Genomic DNA, 23,674 nt, shown 5'->3' on the forward strand with positions numbered 1-23,674 from the left:
GGTTTATGCAGCGAATTTGTGCATTTCTTCTAACGGCCGCAAGGGGGCACTCGAGCAGAAAAGGTAAGCGTGAGAGCGGTGGAGTATATGTGCCGAAGAAGTGACTTTTACCCGTGTGGCCTTGTTAGCGCTGCGCTAGCGTGTTACTGCCATGTCTCATTATTTACTGGTATGTTTTTTTTTTGTTTTTTTTTAACCGGACCTCTTAGCGCAACGCTAGCACGGCGCTAGTGTTAGCACAGCGGTGCAAGCTTTTACACAGCTGCGGCGTATGTATGTACCAAACGGTATTTCCTTTACAAATGTACTGGGTGAGCCTTGCGCTCTGTAGGCTGGGAATTATGGTATATTTTTTGTGCTAAAGACCATTGTTTTACAGATAAAAATTACAATACAATGAGAGAATTGATGATACGTGTTTGTAGGATTTTAGAAATCGACTGTCGGGCAGAAACCCCTTATGCCGGAATCTACATATTTAGAATCAATATATCATCCATAATACAAGTCAGCTACAATATAGAAGTAAACTTTTTTTTTTTTTTTTAATGATGTGCAACACGGAGATAATGAAGAAGTATCCATTTTACGCTGTCAGTGAGCTGCAAATGAGGTGGAAATGCCAAATATGAAACAGATATAAGGACGCCCCCCGTTCTTGTTTTGGATCGATACTCGCCGGCTGACTCGTGATGCTAAATGAGAAATGGCCGCCAAAACACAATCGATTACGCTGGCTGTGTAATCACTTGTTTTTCTCTACACCCCCCCCCACTCCCACACAAAAAAAAACTTTTATATCATGTACAGTACCAGCATTTATATTTCCATTCTCACAAAATAAGTAATAACTTGAAGAAATTGGTATCATGACTTCTAAATATTAGGTAAGAATGGGGCTTATTTAATGAATAACCGCCTCCCCCGGTGTGCCGCGACATGATCGGCTTGGCTCGGGGGGTGGGGGAGTAAAAGATTTGGATCCAGTTCCCAAGAGTACCACCCGAGTGGTGCTCAGCAGTGCATCGTACCGTTCTGGGAATGAATGTTGGCGCGGTAGATTCTGCTGACCTAGTTCAATCCCTGCTGAAGTGCCAGGTGATAAGCGGCGGCCCCGAACAGTCAATCGTTCCTCAAATGTAGCATAAGCCCCACCCCCCAACTCCCCCTCCATGATGATGTGCGCTGCCAAGTTCTCAAAATTTATGAAAGTAGTACTTTTGAGTGCCTTGTAAACAATAATGTGGAGTGGCTGCATTGTTTGCGTCGGGTCATACGCGTCCGCGAGGGAAAATGCAAGATCGTCTTTCCGAATTCGCGCCGTGCCGCTGGGTGACGTCGGGCACCCTCATCAGATCAATTTGTCTTCAGCGGGAGGTGGACAGAAAAGCAGGTCAGAAAGTCCGAACCCAGCGGGAACGCAGCCTTCTCCAGACCATGTGCTGATATTTGTCAGCTCGGTCCAATCTGATCGAGCCAGAAAACCCATCAAAAGCCATAACGAGATGTCGGGGAGAAAAAGCAGAATAAGAGTTAGAGATCTCATTCTCCCCCCCCCCCCAATCTAGCTCCTTTTTCCACTCGGGTTCAAGGTTAAGATAAGAAATGAGGGTCGGTGGGGGCTCCAGATTGCGGAACATGCGCGACGTCGGAAAGTTGTTTCGTGTTGTCTGAGGTGGTAACGGCGTAATGAAGCAACAGCAGTCGGGAATTCTCATTGTTGGCACTAGTCAAGACAAAAATCTATATTATACAGTACAGTTTTCTTCAATTGTGACATTTTATTGATCCTAACCCTAACCCTAACCGAACCCTAACCCTAACTTACATTTCCTAACCATACACTATTATTTTAACGACCTGCTGGTCTTGACAGACTTCCTAACCTAGATAGGATTTGCACAACTCTCGGTAGTATATGAAATATCGCCACAACACTGAACTAGTAGAGAGACAAAAATAAAGCGCATTTTCACAACATGTTAAGAAAAGCGGGGGCTTCTTCTGTCAGTAAAAGAGCGATGAGGTCCCCTGAGCGAGACACAAAAATGTCTTTTGGCATTTGACTGCCGAGCAATAAAGCTTAAACGCCAACAGGCCTTAATAAAGACGAAGATCCCACTGTGCCGGATTGTGATGAATCGCTTCTTTCAAATTTCGCCTCGACGCGGCCGCCGGAGCGTCGGGCCACCGACCGGGCCCGGCACCTTTCCTCTACTGCCAAATTGGCTCCGGACGCAAAACTCGTGTTCCGACTCTGACTTCCCACTCACACACATTTATAAAAAAAAAAAAAAAAAAACACCTCTGTGTTCCCGACAGCAAATCCCATTTGACCGTGTCATTTAGGTGGAATCCAAACCGGACCGGGAGGAAAAAAGTTCTGAGGAATTTGTAGCCGAGCACAAGAATAGGGTCACAACTAACCATCGATTTGTGTCCCGATCAGTTTTATGATTAATTGATGAATCGGATCACAGTGGGGCATCATTTCAAAAATCGACTCCGAGGAGAATGAATAACTCGTTTTTCTCGCGAGCAAGCGCGGGCTGTCGTTAAAAAGGTTTGCGCCGGCACTAGTTAAAAGCCCGCTGCGCATCGTACGCCGCAGTGCCCCAGGGCATCTTTGACAAATCCATCGTTTCACACAATTAGGGTCAGAGTTCTTTCATCGGCTTGCTTTTCGCTGTGATTTTTTTCATTTTTTTAAAAGATTTGATCGACTTTGCAAATGTACATGATTGAATTAAAGGACATTTGGGCTTCCCGTTGTGCTGCAATTACGTTGTAACTTTATTTCTTCTGAGCAACTTCTCGACATCCTGACACCGCAAAGAAAGAAAATGACATTCTGATGTGTCCGTTCCCACGGATCCATTTACCGAACAAGCCGACTAATGGCCACTTAATAACCATCACCATAGCACCCTCGCTGCTCCGGCGGAGTGAAGGCACTCAGGCAGCTTTGGTTTGTCTTTTCTTTATTTTTTAATTTTTTTTTTACCCACATCTTTCAGAAGCTTTGGACTATTCAAACCCAGCGAGGGAGCTTTTTTAAAATCAGCTGACTGATTACGTCAGCGCATGAAAGAACTCTCAAGAACAATTGGGAAAAGGCAGTAGGTCGGCGGAAAAACGCTAAGCTATTTCCGAGATATTTAATAGTTAATTGGCCAAATTTGGTCTGTCATATACATGAAACCCCTTTTTAAACAGTTAATTCCCGATGATTTGTCTAGTAGCTAGAAACGTCTGTTTCGACGGGAACGACGGGCGACGGCGATGGCGCGGGGTGGGGGGACGAGAAGGGCAAAAATCTGTCGCAAATCCTCTTATCTGCAACGGAACTCGTTCTGCCGCATTCTTTTCCTCTGCGCCCACACAATGACTGCTAAATGAAAGGCATCGGGGATCGCCGAGTGGCACCCGTTGCCGCGGTGGCAAAAACATTTTGACGGCTGAACAAAACATTTCCACTGAAATCTGGGATTCCTTTCTTTCTGTGAAACGGCATCAAGCGCAAACGTCTGCAGCTTCATTTGGTTTGAACTTTTTTTTTTTTTTTACAGTGTTCCCTCGCTATTTGCATGTAACAGGGACTGAGCCATCCCTTCAACCCCCCCCCCCCCCCAAAAACTTGTATTTGCCTCTAAATGCTACAAAATGGTGGCAAAAAACTAAGATATATCCATTTAGATTGATTTAACTCGCTAACAATATTAAAAATAAGTACGATAAACATGTCTGTACAAATCAAAGAAATCCATCCATCCATTTTCGTTGCCGCTTATCCTCACAAGGGTCGCGGGGAGTGCTGGAGCCAATCCCAGCTGTAGGCAGGAGGCGAGGTACACCCTGAACCGGTCGCCAGCCAATCGCAGGCCACATGGAGACAAATAAACAGCCGCACTCACAATCACACCTTGGGGCAATTTAGAGTCTCCAATGAATGCATGATTTGGGAATGTGGGGGGGGGGGGCGGAGAAAACCCACGCAGGCACGGGAAGAATACGCAAACTCTCACACAGGCGGGGCCGGGGATCGAACCCGGGTCCTCGGAACTGTGAGGCCAACGCTTTACCAGCCGCAGAAAAAGAAATGTGTACAAAAAAATGAAAACTAAGCTCCTGATCCTTCAACACATTATACGAGAACAACCAGTAACACTCCTGGTGTGACAAAAGAGTGTGAGTGGAATGCTATATTTTCTCCATTTGAGATGATGGGGGGGGGTTAGCTGTTAGCGCTCTCAATTAGCACGTCTTGTTCACCCGCGCTATGGCGAGGTCTCGCCGGGGTTATGCATATTGGAAGCTGTCACTCAAGAAGACGGGCACAGGTGGAGGCGCTAACGGGTACGTCTCTGCCACACTGCAAGTTTAATTAAAAAAAAAAAAAAGAGGTACAGCTATATCATGTGTTAATATTATATGATGTCTCCCCCCGGAGCTGAAATTGCACCTCGCCGACCTCAAAGGGTTTCGGTGAAAAAATGAGTTTTGCTTTTACAGTATGTCAGTCAACACTTATTCCATAAAAAGAAAAAAAGAAAAAAAAAAAAAGAAGCAATCTTCTTAGGTGCAAAAAATTGTCAAAAAAAAATGCAGAATGAATTGGAGTTGAAGAATCGTCAACGTACACGGCGGAGCACCATTCGACAATTAAAAATAGACAATCCACCTGCACCGTTATTTACCAAAAAAAAAAAAAAAAAAAAACAGATTTTGATCGCTTTTATTTTAGATTGTCCAAATCTTGACAGATTGTGAAACAGAATGATTGGCCATTAGGAAGTTCGTTTGGAGATACTGGAAAGTTCTACAACTACCGCACAAGGCACACGCACAAATAGACCCTCAGTGGTGCTCAAGCACCTGACTTTTTGACCCCATAAAAAAAAAATTCTTCTTCAAGCCTCTAAATTGTCCACATTTGTATGTAAATGGTTGCTTGTCTATTTGTACCCTGGCAACTGGTCCAATATTTCCCCCGCCTCTTGCCCAAAGTCAATTTTATGGAAATTTTTCATCTCTTCTCTTAGTTCCACTCGTTACTCAGGCAACAGCATTTTGGAGCAGCCGGAGCCTTTCGGGACTTGCTCGTGGATAGAACGTTACCGCTAATCCAGCCTACAGAGGTCCACAAAAGCATGAAGTTGTTTGTCAAACATGCTGTCAGTTTTACAGTTGTTGGATTCCGATAAAAGCAAAAGACCAATTCCATTTTGGCACGCAGCTTGCAAATGTTTCAAAAAGCAGATATTTTGAGCGCCATTCCGTTTTTGGCTCCTCCCCCCCCCCCCCCCCCCCCCGAGTCATCGTGCACTGAACCGCGCCGCGCCGTCACGCTCGTATTATTTGGAATAACGACAGCTTGATCTCATCTAGCGAGGCGAACGCCGTCGCAAATCCTATTTAAATGATTCACGTACTATGAGTGTATTTTGTTTTGGCGGGGGATTGCGTGGCTTTTATTCCATCTCTGGAATGTCACCTTGGACTGGATCGCACGATCACTCACTGGGATAAACAGTGACGAAAAGACGGTGTGTAAAAAAAAAAAGAATCAAACAAAACAAATGCGGATCTTGAAAAATGCATCAGTGGCGGCATCTGGAATGAGAACTGTCAGGATATCCATCATCCCTGTCAGAAAAAAAATTAAAAAATAAATCATAATATCCCTCTGGGGGCCATTTAAAGGGGGTCACTTATTGAAAGTCAAACAGTTCTGCGATACAAATGCTAATTGCGCTAAATTTGCCGCGCCGGAGTCTGGACTTTTATTTGCGACGGCCCGTTTCCGTGCAACCGCTGCAGGATGCAAATCAGTCCTTTGAGCACGCGAGAAGAAACGTCGCCTCGTCACACGAGCGACCAACGCTTTAAGGAGTAACCTCGCCGCGGCGGGCGGCGGCGGACTTTGGAGGAAAAGGAGGCCGCTCGGCATTCGGAGGAGCGCCCGTACCCCCCCTGAGTCAAACGGCTCCCCCTCGCCCCCACCGAATAATTTGCTTAGCCTGACCTCTGCCGAGATGACACGCGCCGTACGACGGGGACGCGACGTTGCCGAGCAAATCCGGCAGCTTGAATGATACATGAGGTTTTGGAGTACACGTTTGTGTAGCAAAGATATTGTATTTATGTAGCGCGTGCCATACACAAGGTAACTGCGTCACATGCATAAAAGCATGACACCATTTTGTGTCTGTGGTAAAATGTACCCAAAAAAGTACAGTAAATATATAAATAATATATTTCTTAAATTATTTTATTATATAAAGTATTTAAACCATACATGTATTTCTACTATGCAGTTTATTATCAGGAAAAGCTAAAAAAAAAAAAAAAAAAAAAAAAAAACTTTAAAAAGCCTAATTTTTTTAAACCATGGAACGCATTATTTCTTTTTCCCATTCATTGTAATGGGAAACATCGATTTGGTTTTCGAACAAATCACTTCTCGAACCGTTTTCTGGAACGGATTGTGGTCGAGAACCGAGGCATCGCCGTATTAGTGCTACTGCCGCTATTACTACTTAAAAAAATAATTATTTAAATGTAACAAATTTTTACATGATAATACTATATGCATATTTGACACGTGTCAAAGTGAAAGTATTTAAAATATACTGATGATTAAAGAGAAGCCTTCTGAGGGAGTGCAGGGTCCCAGCCCCTTTTGGATGTCCCCCATTTTAATTAAATGCGGCTGGGCTGAAAATGCAGAAACCAGGTGGGCGGCTTGATTGAGTAAGGATTTTTCTCTCCCGCGGAAAGGCGATGTAACCCACGCCGCTCCAAAACCTGCTTCCTTTAATCCCAGCAGAGTCCCCCCCCCCCCCCCCAAGTCTGACAGATCAGGAAAGTGCAAGCAAAAGAAAGGAGTCCAACTTCCAATTACCCACACCGCCCCCCCCTCCTCCATTAAAGGTACGCTCAATGGGTGAGTGACAGCAGGCCGCCCCCGAGGACCTGACTGGGCTGCCATTAAAAGCTGAGAGTCGCAGGTTCCATCAGTTCCACGCGATTCTGCCACCGAGTGCTTCGACGTCGTAGGCGGCGTGGCAATGAAACGCTATTAGAGCTGCGCCGCTGTTAATGGGATTATTTCCCCCACGTGTGATTATACCTCAGGGAAACTAAATCACACTTGATAGGGAATAGAGTGGGACGGCAACATGTTCCCAAAACCTGGTCGACCTCCAATTTCTTTTAAGGCCTTGGTGGTTCCTGGATATACCCTGCACGGCCTACCTACCCAATTTCCATTCGTCTGTAGGTGACCCTTTGAGTCTTCATTCCATACCTTGGCAGACAAACAGATCTGAATACGATTCGAACGGATGATCTTGGATTGAATTGGTTCCAGATGGATCCAAAAAGGATCACTTCTATTCCAAAGCAAGGTAGAAACACGGCGATAACCAGGCTGAACTTGAGCATTCAAGACGCCCAATGCTATATGTGCAAAAGCAGCCCCAGTACTAGACCACGTTTCACTCCTTGTTTGAAGTTTTATGACACTCTGTAGCACAGTTCACTCCAGTATGGCTTGAGGTTCTTGAGATTTCCCTCCAACCTGCACCGATTTCAAGACACCCTGTTCTTGATGTAGCGAAGCAGCCCCAAAAAATTCAAAGTACTATACACTGCTCACTTCTTCATTTCGGTGACCATTAAGGATTTTTCATTTATTTTTAACAGAACACACTTTGAACATGTCATGGGTCGTACCGGTCCAGTCCTGGCTGTGCGATAAGGAGGCGCAGACCTGCCGGTCCAGCCCTGGCTGTGCGATTAGGAGGCGCAGACCTGCGCCTCATCAGCTATAATGAACGCTGGTATATATAGGACCCAGCGGACGGTCTGGCTTTGCCAGATCGTTGCCACCCACGTCTCGTTCCCGCACTTCCGCATTCCTGATCCTGAACCCCTGTCTACCGACCTCGGCCTGTCCTCCGACTAACCTCGTAAGCTTGACACTCCCGATACCACGGCTCGCTCTGACTGACTCTCCGGCATTCGACCTCGGAACGAATAAAGATCTTCCTTCATCTGCCTTCCTGTCTACCGAGTCTACCGCCCTCGCGCTCTGGTTATGACAGAACGGAACAGAACAAGATGTACCTGCACAACGTCTCGTGTTTTCACCGTGGAAAAAAGGACACAGAGTTTATGTCAACTTCCGGGCACAGCTGCTTACCGCCAACGTGCTTCAGGTTGCCCGCCTCGTCTTTGGATTGAGCACAGTCGGAGCAATCAGCCTGTGATTTACAATGAGTGCGTGGGCCCGCAACCCGAGAGTCGATGCGACGCGAGACCTGTAGAGACTTCAAACCGCGGCGCTTTTGTGACACTTCCATGTGAAATTGCACCGAGAAGTGGCGAGCGAATAGAAACACAAGAAGAAGAAGAAGACAAAGTAGTCTCTCCCGCTGATGTAAGTGTCCACTTTTAATGGGCCGCTTAGCGCTCGCGCGCTAGCGATAATACCGAGAGAATTGCGGCTCGGGTGGACAATGGTCGGCGTTGAGAGCATCGGAAAGCTACCACCTGTGTCTACTCAGCAGCTGTCAGCGTCGAGCACTTTACAGACAACAGAGGACTTTGATGGCGGAACACGAACACTGCGCCAGAACAAACAACCGAGAATCGAAACGAATAGCGTGTCAACACATTGAAATACGACGACCGGAGGAAACCCATCACAACAATAGAAGAATTATTAGTATTCTCTCTTTTTTCAAGGGGGGTGGGAGTGGGGGTGGGGGGGCTCCTGTCGAATGGCCTTGAACTCAATTCCCTTTGTCCCGCTTACGGATCGATCGTCAACGCAAATCTCATTAAGTGCTCCAGTAAAGAGCCTCGTGCATCCTATTTCGTCCCGAGCGGAGGGCCGACGCGAGCCTGCGGACCCTCGAGGAAAATCAATAGCGAGACAATGAAAGCACGCTGCCAGACAGTCCCAGATAGGGACTATCAGCACAAAAATAGATACAAGTAGAAATAAAATGAAAAAATTCAAGCGATGTTGATCGGGCCCCCGTACACCTTTTTTTTCCATGTCCAATCCGAGGAATGATCGTCAAACCTGAAACCACACCCCAAGCGACTTTGATAGGGTAGGCGAAAAAACAGGGACTGCGTTTGTCACATCCCAGCGGTGCGGAGGCGGACCCAAATGCAGGACTCCCAGGCAAAGGCATAATGTTCAGTCGGTTTTATTCTTAACTAAAGAGATGCACCATTACACAGTCCAAGAAAGCAGGAAAGGGACCCCTCGTGGTAGTGGCCAAGCCTTGCTCAAATACAAAGCAGTACTTTGAAGTTCCACTACCATCTCTTCTGTGAACCTTTCCCAAACTAAAACTTAATGAGAAATACTTGTGGCTTTACAGGGGGTGACATCTGTAGCGAGATACTCTATGTTTGGACCACAGAAAGAAGTTTCACCAGTTCTTCGCAAGCACTTAAAATCTCGTTTATTGAACTAGCGCCAATGTCACAATATTTGCTTTCATGCATCCGTTTAGCAGCGACCCGACTCGACCGCATTTCCTCCGGGCAACGTAAGGCCGAATTCTCCGGGGAAAAACTCATTTCGCTCCCACCGCACGGTCCAAATTACACTGCCAATTACTCGGAGTGAAGCGCCGCGCCGCGTCCGGGTTGCTGTCAAATTATAATCCCCCCCCCCCCCCCCTCATTTCCCCTCCTTTTCGGCCCAAGGAAAACAAGATATTTTGCGCCATTATGTGCTTGCGGGGGTTTCTGGTGGAAGGCCCCCGGAAGGAATTCCGCGTATTCAACCGATCCTGGAGAGAGTGACAAAGCTTTACCTGCGCCGACTTCAGGTTGTCGAGCGCCGTAAATCTGCTCGGAGCTGAAATGTGAAAAGCGAAAATGGGAATTATTATGTATTACAGTGTAATTAGTAGAATAGTATAATACTTGGCACCATTGGGAATAACATCACGAGAGACGTTTACCTTCAGCGGATCGGGCGGCGACACGAAATCTGTCATCGGCAAGTAACAATGGACACCGTGAAATTTTGCAGTGCCGCTGAAATCTTTTGACATTAAGCATCCTAAACATTTCCAGTGGGCGTCGGCGTGAAATACGGCTCCGGCGCGAGTCTTTAAAGCGTTTCGATTAGCGTTGCCACTCGCTGTGACTCACCGGGGGCCGCGAATAAAGCGCTTTGCCTATATTTAACATCTTATCATGAAACCCACAGAGGGAGCGTTTCAGTGCACCACCAGCAAAAAAAAAAAATAAAAATTGCGCACAGACGTATTCAGCCGAGCATCACTATTTTATCCCCCCCCCACCCCCACCGCCACCCCCTTCCCTGATCAGCATAAATTCAAATCATGCACCTTATTAGACTTTCCTTGGAATCCGTGCGACCGTTACACGGGACAGTGAAAAAGCTGCTTCATCTCCATTTGTTGACCTTTGCTGGCGTGCCTGCGGGAAGCAAGAAGCATGTGGCGAATCCGTGTTGTACCATCACTCGCTCAGAATAATACTTCTTTTATACCATTGGAAAGGTGTACCTTATTTCCATTTTCTCGGCAAGGAATTAAAGCTCGGCGCAGTATCCTTCACTAACTTTTGAAACAATGATAATCCATGGTAGGCTTTTAATTTTTGAGTCAGCAGCATTTTTGTTTTCTTTACTTTTACTGTGAAACGGGCGTTGTGCTACCTTAACGTATGGAAGGTACTGCAGAGACAAAATCTGATATTAATCATATGGGTAAGTTTTTTGCAGAGGATAAAGAATATATGACGGTGAGTATTTTTATGCTTTGTCTATTGCTACCGCTTGAGTTCAAATATAGGTTGTTTAACGGTTACCACAACATAGGTGCTACTTTCATTAGCCTGCCGATGGTATTTTGCATTGTATGTTAGCATAAAGCTAGCAGACTTGGGTAAGCAAAGTTGAGTGTGATTTCTTTCTTTTAGGTTTAGACAGACAACAAATAATTGAGCTAGCGATGGCTCATTAGTTGAAATTTTCAGCAGAGTATAAATCTCCTAAATTGAGCCAGACATTCACAATATTATTTGATCATAAATAGCGCAACCAGCTATTGTAAATTTCTATTTCCCAGATACACAATATGAAGGAACTTTTCACAAGTTCGGGCTTAACACTGAACACGAGCAACCTCTGACCTGGAGCGCAGGCAAAGGGAAATGACGCAGTCGCATACCAATCAAGCCGCCCATCATGCAAAGCTGCGCGAAACGTACGCGGGCACGCGCGGTTTAACGGTTACTGCAACATAGATGCTACTTTCATTAGCCCGCCGATGGTATTTTCCATTGTATGTTAGCATAAAGCTAGCAGACTAGGGTAAGCAAAGTTTGTGGTTTCTTTTTTTTAGGTTTAGTTCGACAACATAAAAAAAAATTGACCTATCGATGGCTCATAAATTGAAAAATTTAAGCAGAGTACAAATAATCTCCTAAAACGAGCCACACATTTCACAATATTATCTGATCATTGTAAATTTCTATTTCCCGGATACGTAATATGAAGAAACTTTTCACAAGTTCGGGCTTAACACTGAAAACGAGCAACCTCTGACCTGGAGCGCAGGCAAAGGGAAATGACGCAGTCGCATACCAATCAAGCCGCCCATCAAGCAAAGCTGCGCGAAACGTACGCGGACGTGCGCCGTCCCACGTAAAGATGTTTTTCCCAGTTAATGAAATGTCAGTCAAGCTAATGAAACGCTACAGCGCTCGACCGTGAGACGAACTCGGTCGCAGCTCTGTTTACAATTTTTTTTTTTTTTACCTGCGCTGAACTTGTCGTTTAGTACCAAAACAATACAAATACCTCCGTAAACGGCGCAGTTTTTGGTCAAATCGAGCAAGATTTTTTTGGGGGGGGTGGATTTCCTGAAAGTAACAATTTCGTAGATTCCGCCGAACAACAATTTCAAACTTCAGTGACATTCTTCCCCCAAAACACGTGACAGATTTCCAACTCATCAAACGTTTAGGGCGTTCCATCTTCAGGGAACGACTGTACCCAAAAGAAAGACACAAACGACGTCTAGAAGAGCAACAGGAAGAGTTTAACAGAAAACTGCAGCCCGTCACATTAAGGCCGCAAACATCATTGGCTGATGTTAAAGAGTTCAGCTAGGCTAATGGGTTTTTTATTGACTGGCAGTCAAGTAAACAGAATGTCCTCGCAACCCTGATGGGGGCAGGCTGGGGGTGCCGGGGGTGTCATCTGTGCCTTCCAACGAGTAGCCATGCTCAGGAAAATATCAGTCAAACAAAGAGTGACGAGGCCCACATATTTTTTTTTTTACTGATAAAAGGCCAGGCGGTTCTAATATGCTTGCGCTCGGGATGGCAATCATTTCACGCAGACAATCTGGGGGGGGGGGGGGTTGTTGTCGGATTGCGCTTTTCTACCCGAGAGGATGCCGTTCGTATCCAGGCTAGGCGTTTTGTGGCGATAACTTATTTTCTTAGCGGTGTTAGTGTAACCCGGTTAAAAGTTGGTCCAGGTAAAATTTCAGTACAATAGAGTACCAATTAGGTTATAGGTTTTCCATCTATAATGTAATAATATCTGTTAAACTGTGTGTGCTGACTGTATTTTCTTTTGGAGGGATTTGTATTTAAATGTGTTTGATTCAGTTGTGAAAAATAAATACTTTTGTTTGTCATTTTATTGTTGTAGCCATTGTTTAAGAAGGACAGGAGGTGACGTGTTGAGGAGACGCGAGAGAGAGAGAGAGAGGAAAAAAAGGCAAGATGGAGTGCAAGGCACAGTGGTGGTCGGAGGACAACGAAAGGACAAAGAAAGTGAACGGTGGACATTTATCAAAAGTCGATCGACGTGTTCGACAAGGACTGCTGAAAGTTCAACGATTCAAATCACGCCGTAACATGGTGGAGTTAGCCACTACCTCCGGGGCTGAGTGCATGCACGGGACTTGGCTTGGGCGCGAGCAACCAGCTAACGCTAGCTAGCAAGGCCTGTGTGTTGGACCACGAAGAAGAGGACAAGGGTGCTCGCGTCGAGCTAACGCGGCTAGCGAGGCTGTGTTTGGACTTCAGAGAAAAAAACCCCTTCCCCTTTCTTCACTCCTACCTTGGGAAGCACCGCAGTGATATTGGGGTTTGAATTTCGTTTGCTTGCAGGCTATATTCATATTTCTTTGGGCCCTTAGCCTAGCATGTGTGGATTGTGTACCTGTTACATTGACTTTGTTTATCTGACTGCTGTGTATACATGTTTGATTTTCTAACCTTTATTTCGTTATTAAATGTTGACACTTTTTGTTACATAACTAGGTTCATTATTTGACTATCTGCAAGACAGTTAAAATAGTGGTGAGTTTATCGGGTGGCTTGATTATTTAAATTGGGATCATATTAACTCAGAAGGGGAAATATTATTTCAGAAACTTTTTGATAGAGAATGAAATGCACAAGTAAAGAGTAAAGTTGTAGTAGACATTTAGAGTAATTACCATTGAGTTAATTTATTAGTTTCCTACTTTGGAGTGAGGAAAGAACTCAGGTGGCTACTTCGTCCAAGTATTTTATACTAGAGAGGCGCTCCATTAGCGATGATATTTTCGGAGATGTTCGGAGTCGCCACGTGCATTAGCACACCGTACATACCGACTGGCTCCACTCGTTTTCTCTCTCCACCGCTTGCGGACCTCACACACACCGCCTCGTTCGGCTCACAAACCCGCTCCGGACGTGATTGGCTGAGCCGCGTCACATGCGCGCCAACTGAGGACATCTGTCTTGATGGCGACCCCATCATCCGCTACGCAGCCGCGTGCAGGACAGACATTCTACGAGGTGAAATAAACACGTTAATGTATTTAAAAAAAAAAAATGATCGCTTCGAGCAAATGAGATTCTTCAGAAAGGAGAGGTCAAGAATCAAGTACGACGGTGAGAATCCCAATTGACAGCATCACACTCCGGCTATTGTAATTAGGTCCGTTGAGGCGAAAACAACACACCGTCAGAAGATATCATTATTTTCTCATGCTCCTGTCAGGAGCCACGCCTCTCCTCCCCGGGCTTTGAATCATTCAAAACGACACCGCTTGCTTTCCAGCGTATGATTAAAACATCTCATTGCGGCTTTTGGTTATTAGCGCTTGTTTTCATCCACCGGAAGAAAAAAAAAAAAAAAAAATGAAGACATCCCGAAGTGAAACAAGAAGGTCGATCCACATTTAATATAAAGACTTAACTGGATTTAATATGTGATCTTTTTTTTTATGTGTGTGTGTGTTTCTCATCCAGACTTTCCGACAGCAGTTAATCACAGATTAAGTTGGTCGGCGCTTGCAATCTCCTTGATTCAATAACGCCACAGCGACAATAGATTACACACAGTGACGAATGAGATCTGCGGGCTTCACAATGCGCCGTTACAAAAGGGCTTTTGTTCCGTTCCTCGTGGCGTAAACTCGTCAATTTCTTTCTTAACTTCATATAATGCGCAAAATCAATGACCAATTTTTGACATTTAGTCCAGATAATTGCTTTTTTCTTGAACACAATCACTTTAAAGCCCAAGTGTCATCCCTATAATTATTCTAAAATAGATATTGTAATGACAAATACATGTAACATTATTCACTTCAACGGCTGTACGAAAAAAATAAATGTGAGCGGAGAGCGCGTCGTCCATGCGCAAAGTTGCGGAAGTGTCATTCTACGACATCCAAGTGGTCGCCACATTGGCTGCATCCTCCGTCCGTGACGTCACCCGGACAACCGCCACTGAAAACACGCGGTGCACCCTAACTATGGGTGGCGAACACGCCCCTTCTGACACGGAAGCTCTTTTCGAAAAGTACAACACCCCACAACCGAGTGAAGTTACCGGGGCAATATTACACTATTATATCGAGCCATATTCAGATGATATGCGATCACGGCCAAACCGCATCCCCGTCCGAACCGCTTCCGTGGCGGAGGTGACCCATCGTGGCTCATCGCAGCCAGCCGGTGTGACTTATGACGGAGCCGAGCCGTGCTGGTTTAGGGGGTTGTCCGTAGCCGCCGCAGTACGCGATGAACAACACCGTCAAGCCAGGGCGCATTACTGCCTACCTGTTATTTGGAACCCACGAAGCTCTCGTCCTCTGCACCCGTGCAATCCATTTTTCACAACAAACCAGGTCTCTTGCAAACTTATGAACAGTAAATCCATCCTCCCGTGTGTTTAAGCAATGTCCAGAAATGCAATGAGCCGACATTTTGGCTAACACGAAGGAACAACGAGCTACCTTCCCGGAGGTGAAACTCATGGAAACAAACCAGTCCAGTTGGGGGCGCCGCTGTCCTTTACGTCACTTCCTGCTTCTTCTCGAAAACAAATCCCTCGAAAGGGTTTTCATGGCGGGAGTTACAAAAAGCCATATACGTTTTGTGATGAAAAACCAGATGGGTCCATATCGGCTGCCATTTTTTTTCCCATTAATAACATACTAAAAATCATCCATTTCATGACAGGAGCCCTTTAAAGTTCACGTCAGAGTGCAATTTCCATACACAAACAAATTCATGGGAATAATTTTGGGGGTGAAATTGTGCAGTTAATTGCTATATCTTGTAGATACTGTACACCTGGACAGTCTTATGAGATAATCCAAACAACGCTCCGTTCGACATTGCGCACAATACGAGACATAATAATTCATAAATGAATACCTCGACTTTTATTTATAACGTTCTCATTGTTTCGCTCCGAAACGACTTTAAAGTCATTTCAATACATCAGTGAGTGACAGCCAATCAGGCTGATTACCTCTCGTGTCACATCGCGCACCGCCGCCACGCTCGGGCGCGCGTCACGGAGACCTTTGATTGCAATTGCTGTTTCGTGACAGGCAAAAAAAAAAAAAATCAAAAATCAAAATTGCAAAATGCAATAAAAATCAACCACCTTTCAACCTGAACCATCCGTCTGTCACATCCGCTATTGCGTCTTTGAAATACAATCCGGCGTCCACGCGGAGACGCCCGACGGTGTCAGAGGAACGTTCCGTTCCGCAATAGCGACGAGCTGTTTGTCAGCCTGTTATCACGCGGGTTTCCCGCTATAAATCACTCCGGATGCCTGACTGCCGTGACAGGCCGCGACGTCGTCACTTATTGGTGAGCACACTGAACTGTACGAGCAACGGCGTGGCGGCGCTTGAAGCCGGCATTGAAGCAGACACGTTGGGCATTTCCGCTTAACGTTTGAATTCGGAGATTTGTTTGTAAGCATCTTTCGAGGCAGTTGCTGGAAACGCGCAAAGACTGAGAACTTGTTGGAAATTTAATATTAAACAGTTTTTCACAATTTCACTCTTCCTAATTTTGGGGCTAAAATGCTGGGCACAAATCCACCTCGTCCCTTACTATTTAAAAAGCAATAATCTGAAGCAATCTCGCACTAATTTGGCGCAAAAGTGACATGCAGCTAGCGAGCTAGCTAGCTACCTAGCAAAGCAAAGCAAATTTATATGTATACCGCATTTCACATACGAGCTAACTCAATGTGCTTTACTTGATTAAAGGCATTTGAATACCAAGGGATAAAACATTTAAAACAGCATAAAAACAAAATCGACAAAATGGTTTTTTAATAAAAAGACAATTAAAATCGCATACAGTGCAAGTAATATGTTCAAAAAGTGGCTATATTCTAAAAAGTATGAGAAAAAAAGAAGAAAAGATTCACATTTGGGGCTGACCTCACCTCTGTTGGCAACTTATTCCATTTCTGTGCGGCATAATAGCTAAATTATGCTATACCTAGCCCTACAAAGCAAAAACACATCCTCCCTTTGGGTAAAACGCTGGAGGGACTACTTCAGAGTGCCTCGTTGTTGCCTGTGAGTTTGCGTACGTCATTGACAGGGGGTTCAAAAGAGAAGGAAAAACGAAATAGTCCAACGTCAAAGCCAGCGTGTGGACAGGTGGTGGGTGGTGTGGCCGTTTTAGAGCGCCTGATTGTCGCACAATGCCCTGGTGCGATATATTCCATCCACCAAATTTCTATATTTTCATGTTTTTTTTTTAAACAGTTATGCACAGGCTCGAGAAAAATGCTAGCCAAAGTAGCGTTCATTTTTCCGAGGCATAGCATTGGGATTTGATTGTCAGGTGAACAGGCTCACAATCTGCAGTCCGAACTATATTTATAATCCAAATTATAAACAGTCAATTTTGCGATATATTTTTCAATTTCAAATTAAATGGGTCAACATTACATGTTGGTAGTCTCCTGAATATGTCGTTGTGAAACCCGCTTTTTGTCCATGCCGACTCACAGATCAGTCAAAGTAGCGGGATGCCTTTTTGTCCCTTTAGAGCCGCCATACATTTCCTCGCCAGAGTAGCCCGCGTGTAATACATCAGCCACAACACGCTTGTTGTCATTTTACACACCATGCATAATGTAAACATCACTCTTCGAGGGGAATAAAGCGCTATTCAGTCGTCGTCACTCGCTCCCCCCGACGACTATTTCTAGTTTTCCTCTCTCGCGATTTTGCGCCTCGCATAAATTTTTAATAAAAACATGATGTGAGGCCACTCTCGCGAGTCTCAAGGACAGTTTACATTAAAAGCTCCGGCGCCGTGAACAGATTGGATCCTGCTGGCTAAGTAACTAAAAGTGGGTACATCCAATTCTGAGAATCAGGCTAAATCCTGATCCTTATGAGTAACTATCTTGGGGTGTGGGATGTGCGAAGAGTTATTTTTCACTCAGAAAGAGAGGAATGAAGATTAGCCGAAGTAAAACGGAATATATGTGCGTGAATGTGAGGGGCGGAGGAGGAAAAGTGAAGGTCCAGGGAGAAGTGATGGCGAGGGTGGACGACTCCAAATACTTGGGGGTCAACGATACGGAGCAATCGAGAATGTGGTAAGGAAGTGAAGAAACAGGTCCAAGCGGGGTGGAACCGTTGGCGGAAGGTGTCAGAAGAGTCCCCGCGAGGATGAAGGGCAAAGTTTATAAAACGGTGCTGAGGCCGGCCGGCCATGATGTACGGATTAGAGACGGGGGCACTGAAGAAACAACAGGAAGCTGAACTGGAGGTGGCAGAAATGAAGATGCCGAGGTTCTCGCTCGGAGTGAGCAGGTTGGATAGGATTAGAAATGAGCTCATTGGAGGGACAGCCAAAGTTGGATGTTTTGGAGACGAGTTTCGAGAGTGCAGACTTGGATGGTTTGGGCATGTTCGGAGGCGAGAGAGTGAGGAAATTGCTAGGAGGGTGGTAAGGACGGCGCTAACAGGGAAGAGAGCGAGAGAAAGACCAAAGAAAGGGTCGATGGATAGTGTGTAACGACAGCCTGGTCGCACTGTGGCAAACATGCTGCGTCTCACAGTTCAGTCTTGGTACTACAACAGAGACCTGGAAGGAGAATCGACGGTCGGTGAAAACATCGTCATGAGTGTGGTGTGCTCTGTTGATAAAGTAATGTGTGGGGTCAGTCCAGATGCTAAACTAAAAGCAATACATCTCGCTGTCATGTTTTTTTTTTTTTTGTGTTTCCTGAATGCAACCTGTCAGGGAGACCTTAAAACCTCTCTATCTGGTCTGTGACTGCCTTGAAATACGAGGTGAGACGACGAGCTGAACTGCACCTTTTTATCACCGTGTCTCTGCCCTCCCGCAATCACTAAAGATCATTAAACGGGTTCATTGATCACCACAAGGCGTAATTGGACATTACCCAGAGGAACCTGCTGAATTAGTACCCAAACAAAAGTAGCTAGAAGACCCATAAAGAACCGAAAAGAGGCAGCAGGGATTTTTCAATCAAAAGAATTTTGGCACATCAGTTGACAGGATTAACATTGTTTGGCGAGTTCCCTCCGCTCTTCTGCGTGTTCATCATGCGGCATGATAACCGAACGCTCCGCCGCTTCCTGCCGCCGCTTTTTAATGCGGCGCGCTCGTTTCGAAATATCCCAGGGGAATGTTTGTCTGCGCAGACAATAAATCATGCGGTGGGGGGGGGGGGGGGGGAATCATAGGTGTCGGCCTTGAAGCAATTGTAGGCCTATAAATGTTTCCGCCGGGGAGTTCGATTCAGTCCGTGATTTGAGGAAAGGGAACCAAATCAAAGCGGCGTTGTGCGATTTAAGATGTGGGGGATTCAATAAAGGACAGTTTTATATCGTCAGGTCGTCTTCTTGTGATTCCTTGCTTGTCACCCTTGTGAGGACACGTCGTATTTGTGTGGACACCTACAGCAATAACCTCTGACTTTAACTTGAAACCGTAAAAACCTCACTTGACTGGAGAGCTTCATCTAAAACATCACCCAGGACTACAATCCTAGTTCTAATTTCATTTCATCTCTTTGATATTAACCTTAACGACACACTGGAACCTGAAACCTGGACTGTAAGATAAGACCCTCAACTCGAGCCCAATAATACGAGAACCCAATCAAACTAACTGACTGACTGAACCCATATCAGATGCTGCATAACCGTAGACCCAAAGACCTAAACCCTCCATTTTTACTTAAACCCTCAATCTAAACCCTTACCCTCACCATCTTAGACCCAAACTCTACATCTCCACATTTACCCAAACATCCAAGACCTAAAACCCTTAACCTCAGCCGGAACGATCTCCGACCTGAACCCTAACTTTTCCCCCTTGCGATCTAAAACTGAAACCGTACCACGCCATCTATGATCAAAACCCTACCTCTATCTCAACCCTAACCACGTAAAACCGAAACGCTCCATTCCAACACTGCAGGTGTCAAACGCGAGGCCCGCAATCTTTTTATGTGGCCGGCGACAGGTTGCAAAAATCTTTCCTTGGCATCTGTTCAAACGCAGCCATAAAATTGATAATAACCAAATCCAGGGGTAATTATGCGATATGAGGTGGTGACTAATAGAGCCTCGACAGAAAATACCGAGTAGAGGACAAGAAGAGTAACTGCCTCGCCCTCTAGCCACGTCCCTTTTCTGTCAATAAAGAGTCCAGCGGCGCAGACGTCACAGCTAGCAATATGCTAACTTAACAAAATACCTAAAAAGCAAAACTGTTGATGCTCCACTTTCCTAAAAACAGAATATTTAGACCATGTCATTCAATCCCCATCAAGAAGAACCCCCTACAAGTAATCAAATCAGACCTCGACCCTAAAACTCCACTCCCGATGCACGGATCTCAAATTATGGTACCGGAAACCCGAACAAGGACCCCAACCTTACCAATAACGCTAAACTGTTGCGACTATTGACCGATCCAGTGAGACTAGGATTTTATATTTTTGATGTTTTTAAATCACTTCCGCCCAGTCGCGGGCATCCATTTAGCGCGTTAGCAAAGCGTGCGCCGGTGAAGAGGAGCTCAAGTTTCCGATAGAAATGCTAAATGTTCACGGGAGCTGAAAAACAATACATCCCCTCCTCCTTAAGACGCGTCTTCATCTCTCATCTGAACACGTACATTAGCATCCACTCCTGGCAAAAAAAATGAAAAATAATACAAATAGAAGCAACGGCAAGTAAGGTGGACTCCGTTTCTTTGACAGCTGTAATTTGAGGCGCTCGGCTGTGATCGCCTGAAGAGTGCCCACAATCTCCGTCTCGCTCTTTATGACACAAGCAAGCGCCGCTCCTGGTTCACGCTTCATTACCCGCGGTAATGCGGCGGCACAATGATGTATGGAGCTCTCCGCCGTCTCAAGACTCGCTTCCGGCACAAATGGTCCAAGAAACTCGGAAAAGGACTGCGGGAAAAAATAAAAAGTGCTTCCGACACCGTGTTGGAACTTTTTTTAATTCCTTTTAAAAGGTTGTGAGGCATACACGCAAGTACACGTCAATGGTTTGTTTTTTTTTTAATCTTTGATTCTGATGACAAAAAAATCTTTTTTTTAATGTTAACTTGAACTATGATCCTGGACCTGATCCAGTTCCCAAGCAGATCGGACTTAACTCATTTCGCACCACAGTGTAATCGCTCCAGGCCTTTGCTGAATTTGATCCAAATCTGGCCCGATTGTCCGCAGTTCAGTCCGACATAGTTCTCGGTCTTTGCACACATTTTAAGCAATTATTGTTAAACATGTAAAATGTACCGTAATTTTCAATGTGGCGAGGAAGTGACTTTTACCGGTATGTTTTTTTTTATAACTGGCCCTGTTAGCGCTGCGCTAGCGTTAGCGCTGTGCTCGCCTGTTGCTCTGTCTCAAGTGATTTTTACTTGTAGTTTTTTTTTTTTTTAACCGGCTCTGTTAGCGCCGCGCTAGGGTCTTGCTGCTATGTTACTGCGGTGTCTCAGTGATTTTTACCGGTATGTTTTTTTTTTTAAACCGGCCTTGTTAGCACCATGCTAGCATTAGTGCCGCGCTAGGGTCTTGCTACTATGTTACTGCAGTGCCTCAGTAATTTTTACCTGTATGGTTTTTTTTTTTAACCGCCCTGTTAGCGCCAAGCTAGGGTCTTGCTTTTGTGTTTTGAAGCGTCTCAGTCATTTTTACCGATATGTTTCTTTTTTTAAACTGGCCCTGTTAGCGCTGCACTAGCATTAGCGCCGCGCTAGGGTCTTGCTGCTATGTTACTGCAGTGTCTCAGTGATTTTTACCGGTATGTTTTTTTTTTTAAACCGGCCTTGTTAGCACCATGCTAGCATTAGTGCCGCGCTAGGGTCTTGCTACTATGTTACTGCAGTGCCTCAGTAATTTTTACCTGTATGTTTTTTTTTTTAACCGCCCTGTTAGCGCCAAGCTAGGGTCTTGCTTTTGTGTTTTGAAGCGTCTCAGTCATTTTTACCGATATGTTTCTTTTTTTAAACTGGCCCTGTTAGCGCTGCACTAGCATTAGCGCCCCGCTAGGGTCTTGCTGCTATGTTACTGCAGTGTCTCAGTGATTTTTACCGGTATGTTTTTTTTTAAACAGGCCCTGTTAGCACCATGCTAGCATTAGTGCCGCGCTAGGGTCTTGCTACTGTGTTACTGCAGTGCCTCAGTAATTTTTACCTGTATGGTTTTTTTTTTTAACCGGCCCTGTTAGCGCCAAGCTAGGGTCTTGCTTTTGTGTTATGAAGTGTCTCAGTCATTTTTACCGATATGTTTCTTTTTTGAACTGGCTCTGTTAGCGCTGCACTAGCATTACCACCGCGCTAGGGTCTTGCTGCTGTGTTACTTCAGTGTCTCAGTGATTTTTACCGTATGTTTTTTTTTTTTTTTTTTTTTTTAAACTGGCCCTGTTAGCTGGCATAGAAACTGTGCCAAACAAATATGAGCATTAATCTGAGATGTTACGCTGTGGCGACCCCTAACGGGACAAGCTGAGAGAAACTTTACTTCCGGCTTTTAGACAGGTGCGGCTTATGTATGTACCAAATGGTATTTCCTTTAAAAATGTTATATTTACCGGTAAGTTTTATTTTAACCAGTCGCAACGGGGCACTCGAGCGGAATATGTAAGAGTGAGACCGAATATATGCCTTTGTTGGCTAACGCCGAGCGCTGATTTACAACTAACCACTGAACAATCCCAAGAAGTACAAGATACTGTGTACTTAACTCCCGTAATTTCCAGCCTATAAACCGCGACTTTTTCCACACGCTTTCAACTCTGCGGCTTGTGCGGTGATGCGGCTAATTTTTACATTTTTTTTTTCTAACGGCAGCAAGGGGGCACTCGAGCGGAAACGCTAAGAGTGAGACCGGTGGAATATGTGTGCCGAGGAAGTGACTTTTACCGGTCCGGCCCTGTTAGCGCTGCGCTAGCGTGATACTGCCATGTGTCAGTGATTTTTACCGGTATGTTTTTTTCTTTTTAACCGGCCCTCTTTGCACGGCGGCGCCAGCGTTAGCATTTGCGCGACGACCCAAACACAGCCCTACAACTTGCTTTATTTTTGCGGTCGTCACTTGCAACGGGACAGCAGTGTTTTCTATAAATGTTCCATTTTACAACACGCAGACATTCTTTTAAGATGAATATTTCACGCGCACATCGAGACATAAAGAGTCATTAAAAGCAAAGTGCGTCATATATTCGCGACAACGGGGAAACGAGCGCGTCGTAGCCGGGCCGCTCCGGTGGGCTTTCACGACCCGGAACGTGATAATTCCCCCCGTCACACTTCACCAGCTCTTCTTGTTTTATCCCCCCCCCCTCCCCCCCTTACACTTTTACTGGTCTGCGCGGGCTTCCTTTTTCTCTCCCCCCCCCTTTTTCTTTTTCATGAGTCACCTAATTCTTGGCCCCGATCACCCTCTAGAGAACGTCACGCTGGCAGTTTAATTGGAAGTGTGTAGCAGCCCATACAAAGTGTAGATTGAAGACGCAGTAATAAAGATAAAGGCGGATTTGCAGGATGATACGACACCGGGCGGTGTTTTCGCTGCAGCGCTCTGATCTGACCCCGTAGGGCAAGATAACAAAATTAAATATCCTATTGTCAGCGGCAAGACATACATAGCGTGGGTATATATTACATAAATATATATATACTTTTTTTCAACTTCATTAGAAATGTATGAACTTGTCAGAAACAATCTCCCGTTTTCGATATTCCATCATGGCGGTAAATTGACTGCAAATATGCATTAACTTCAAACAGATGCTCGGCCGTATTGGAGCTATTACGAGGTGCAAATTTCCCA

Source organism: Syngnathoides biaculeatus, chromosome 19 (genome assembly GCF_019802595.1).
Source record: "Syngnathoides biaculeatus isolate LvHL_M chromosome 19, ASM1980259v1, whole genome shotgun sequence".
NCBI classification, from domain to species: Eukaryota; Metazoa; Chordata; class Actinopteri; order Syngnathiformes; family Syngnathidae; genus Syngnathoides; species Syngnathoides biaculeatus.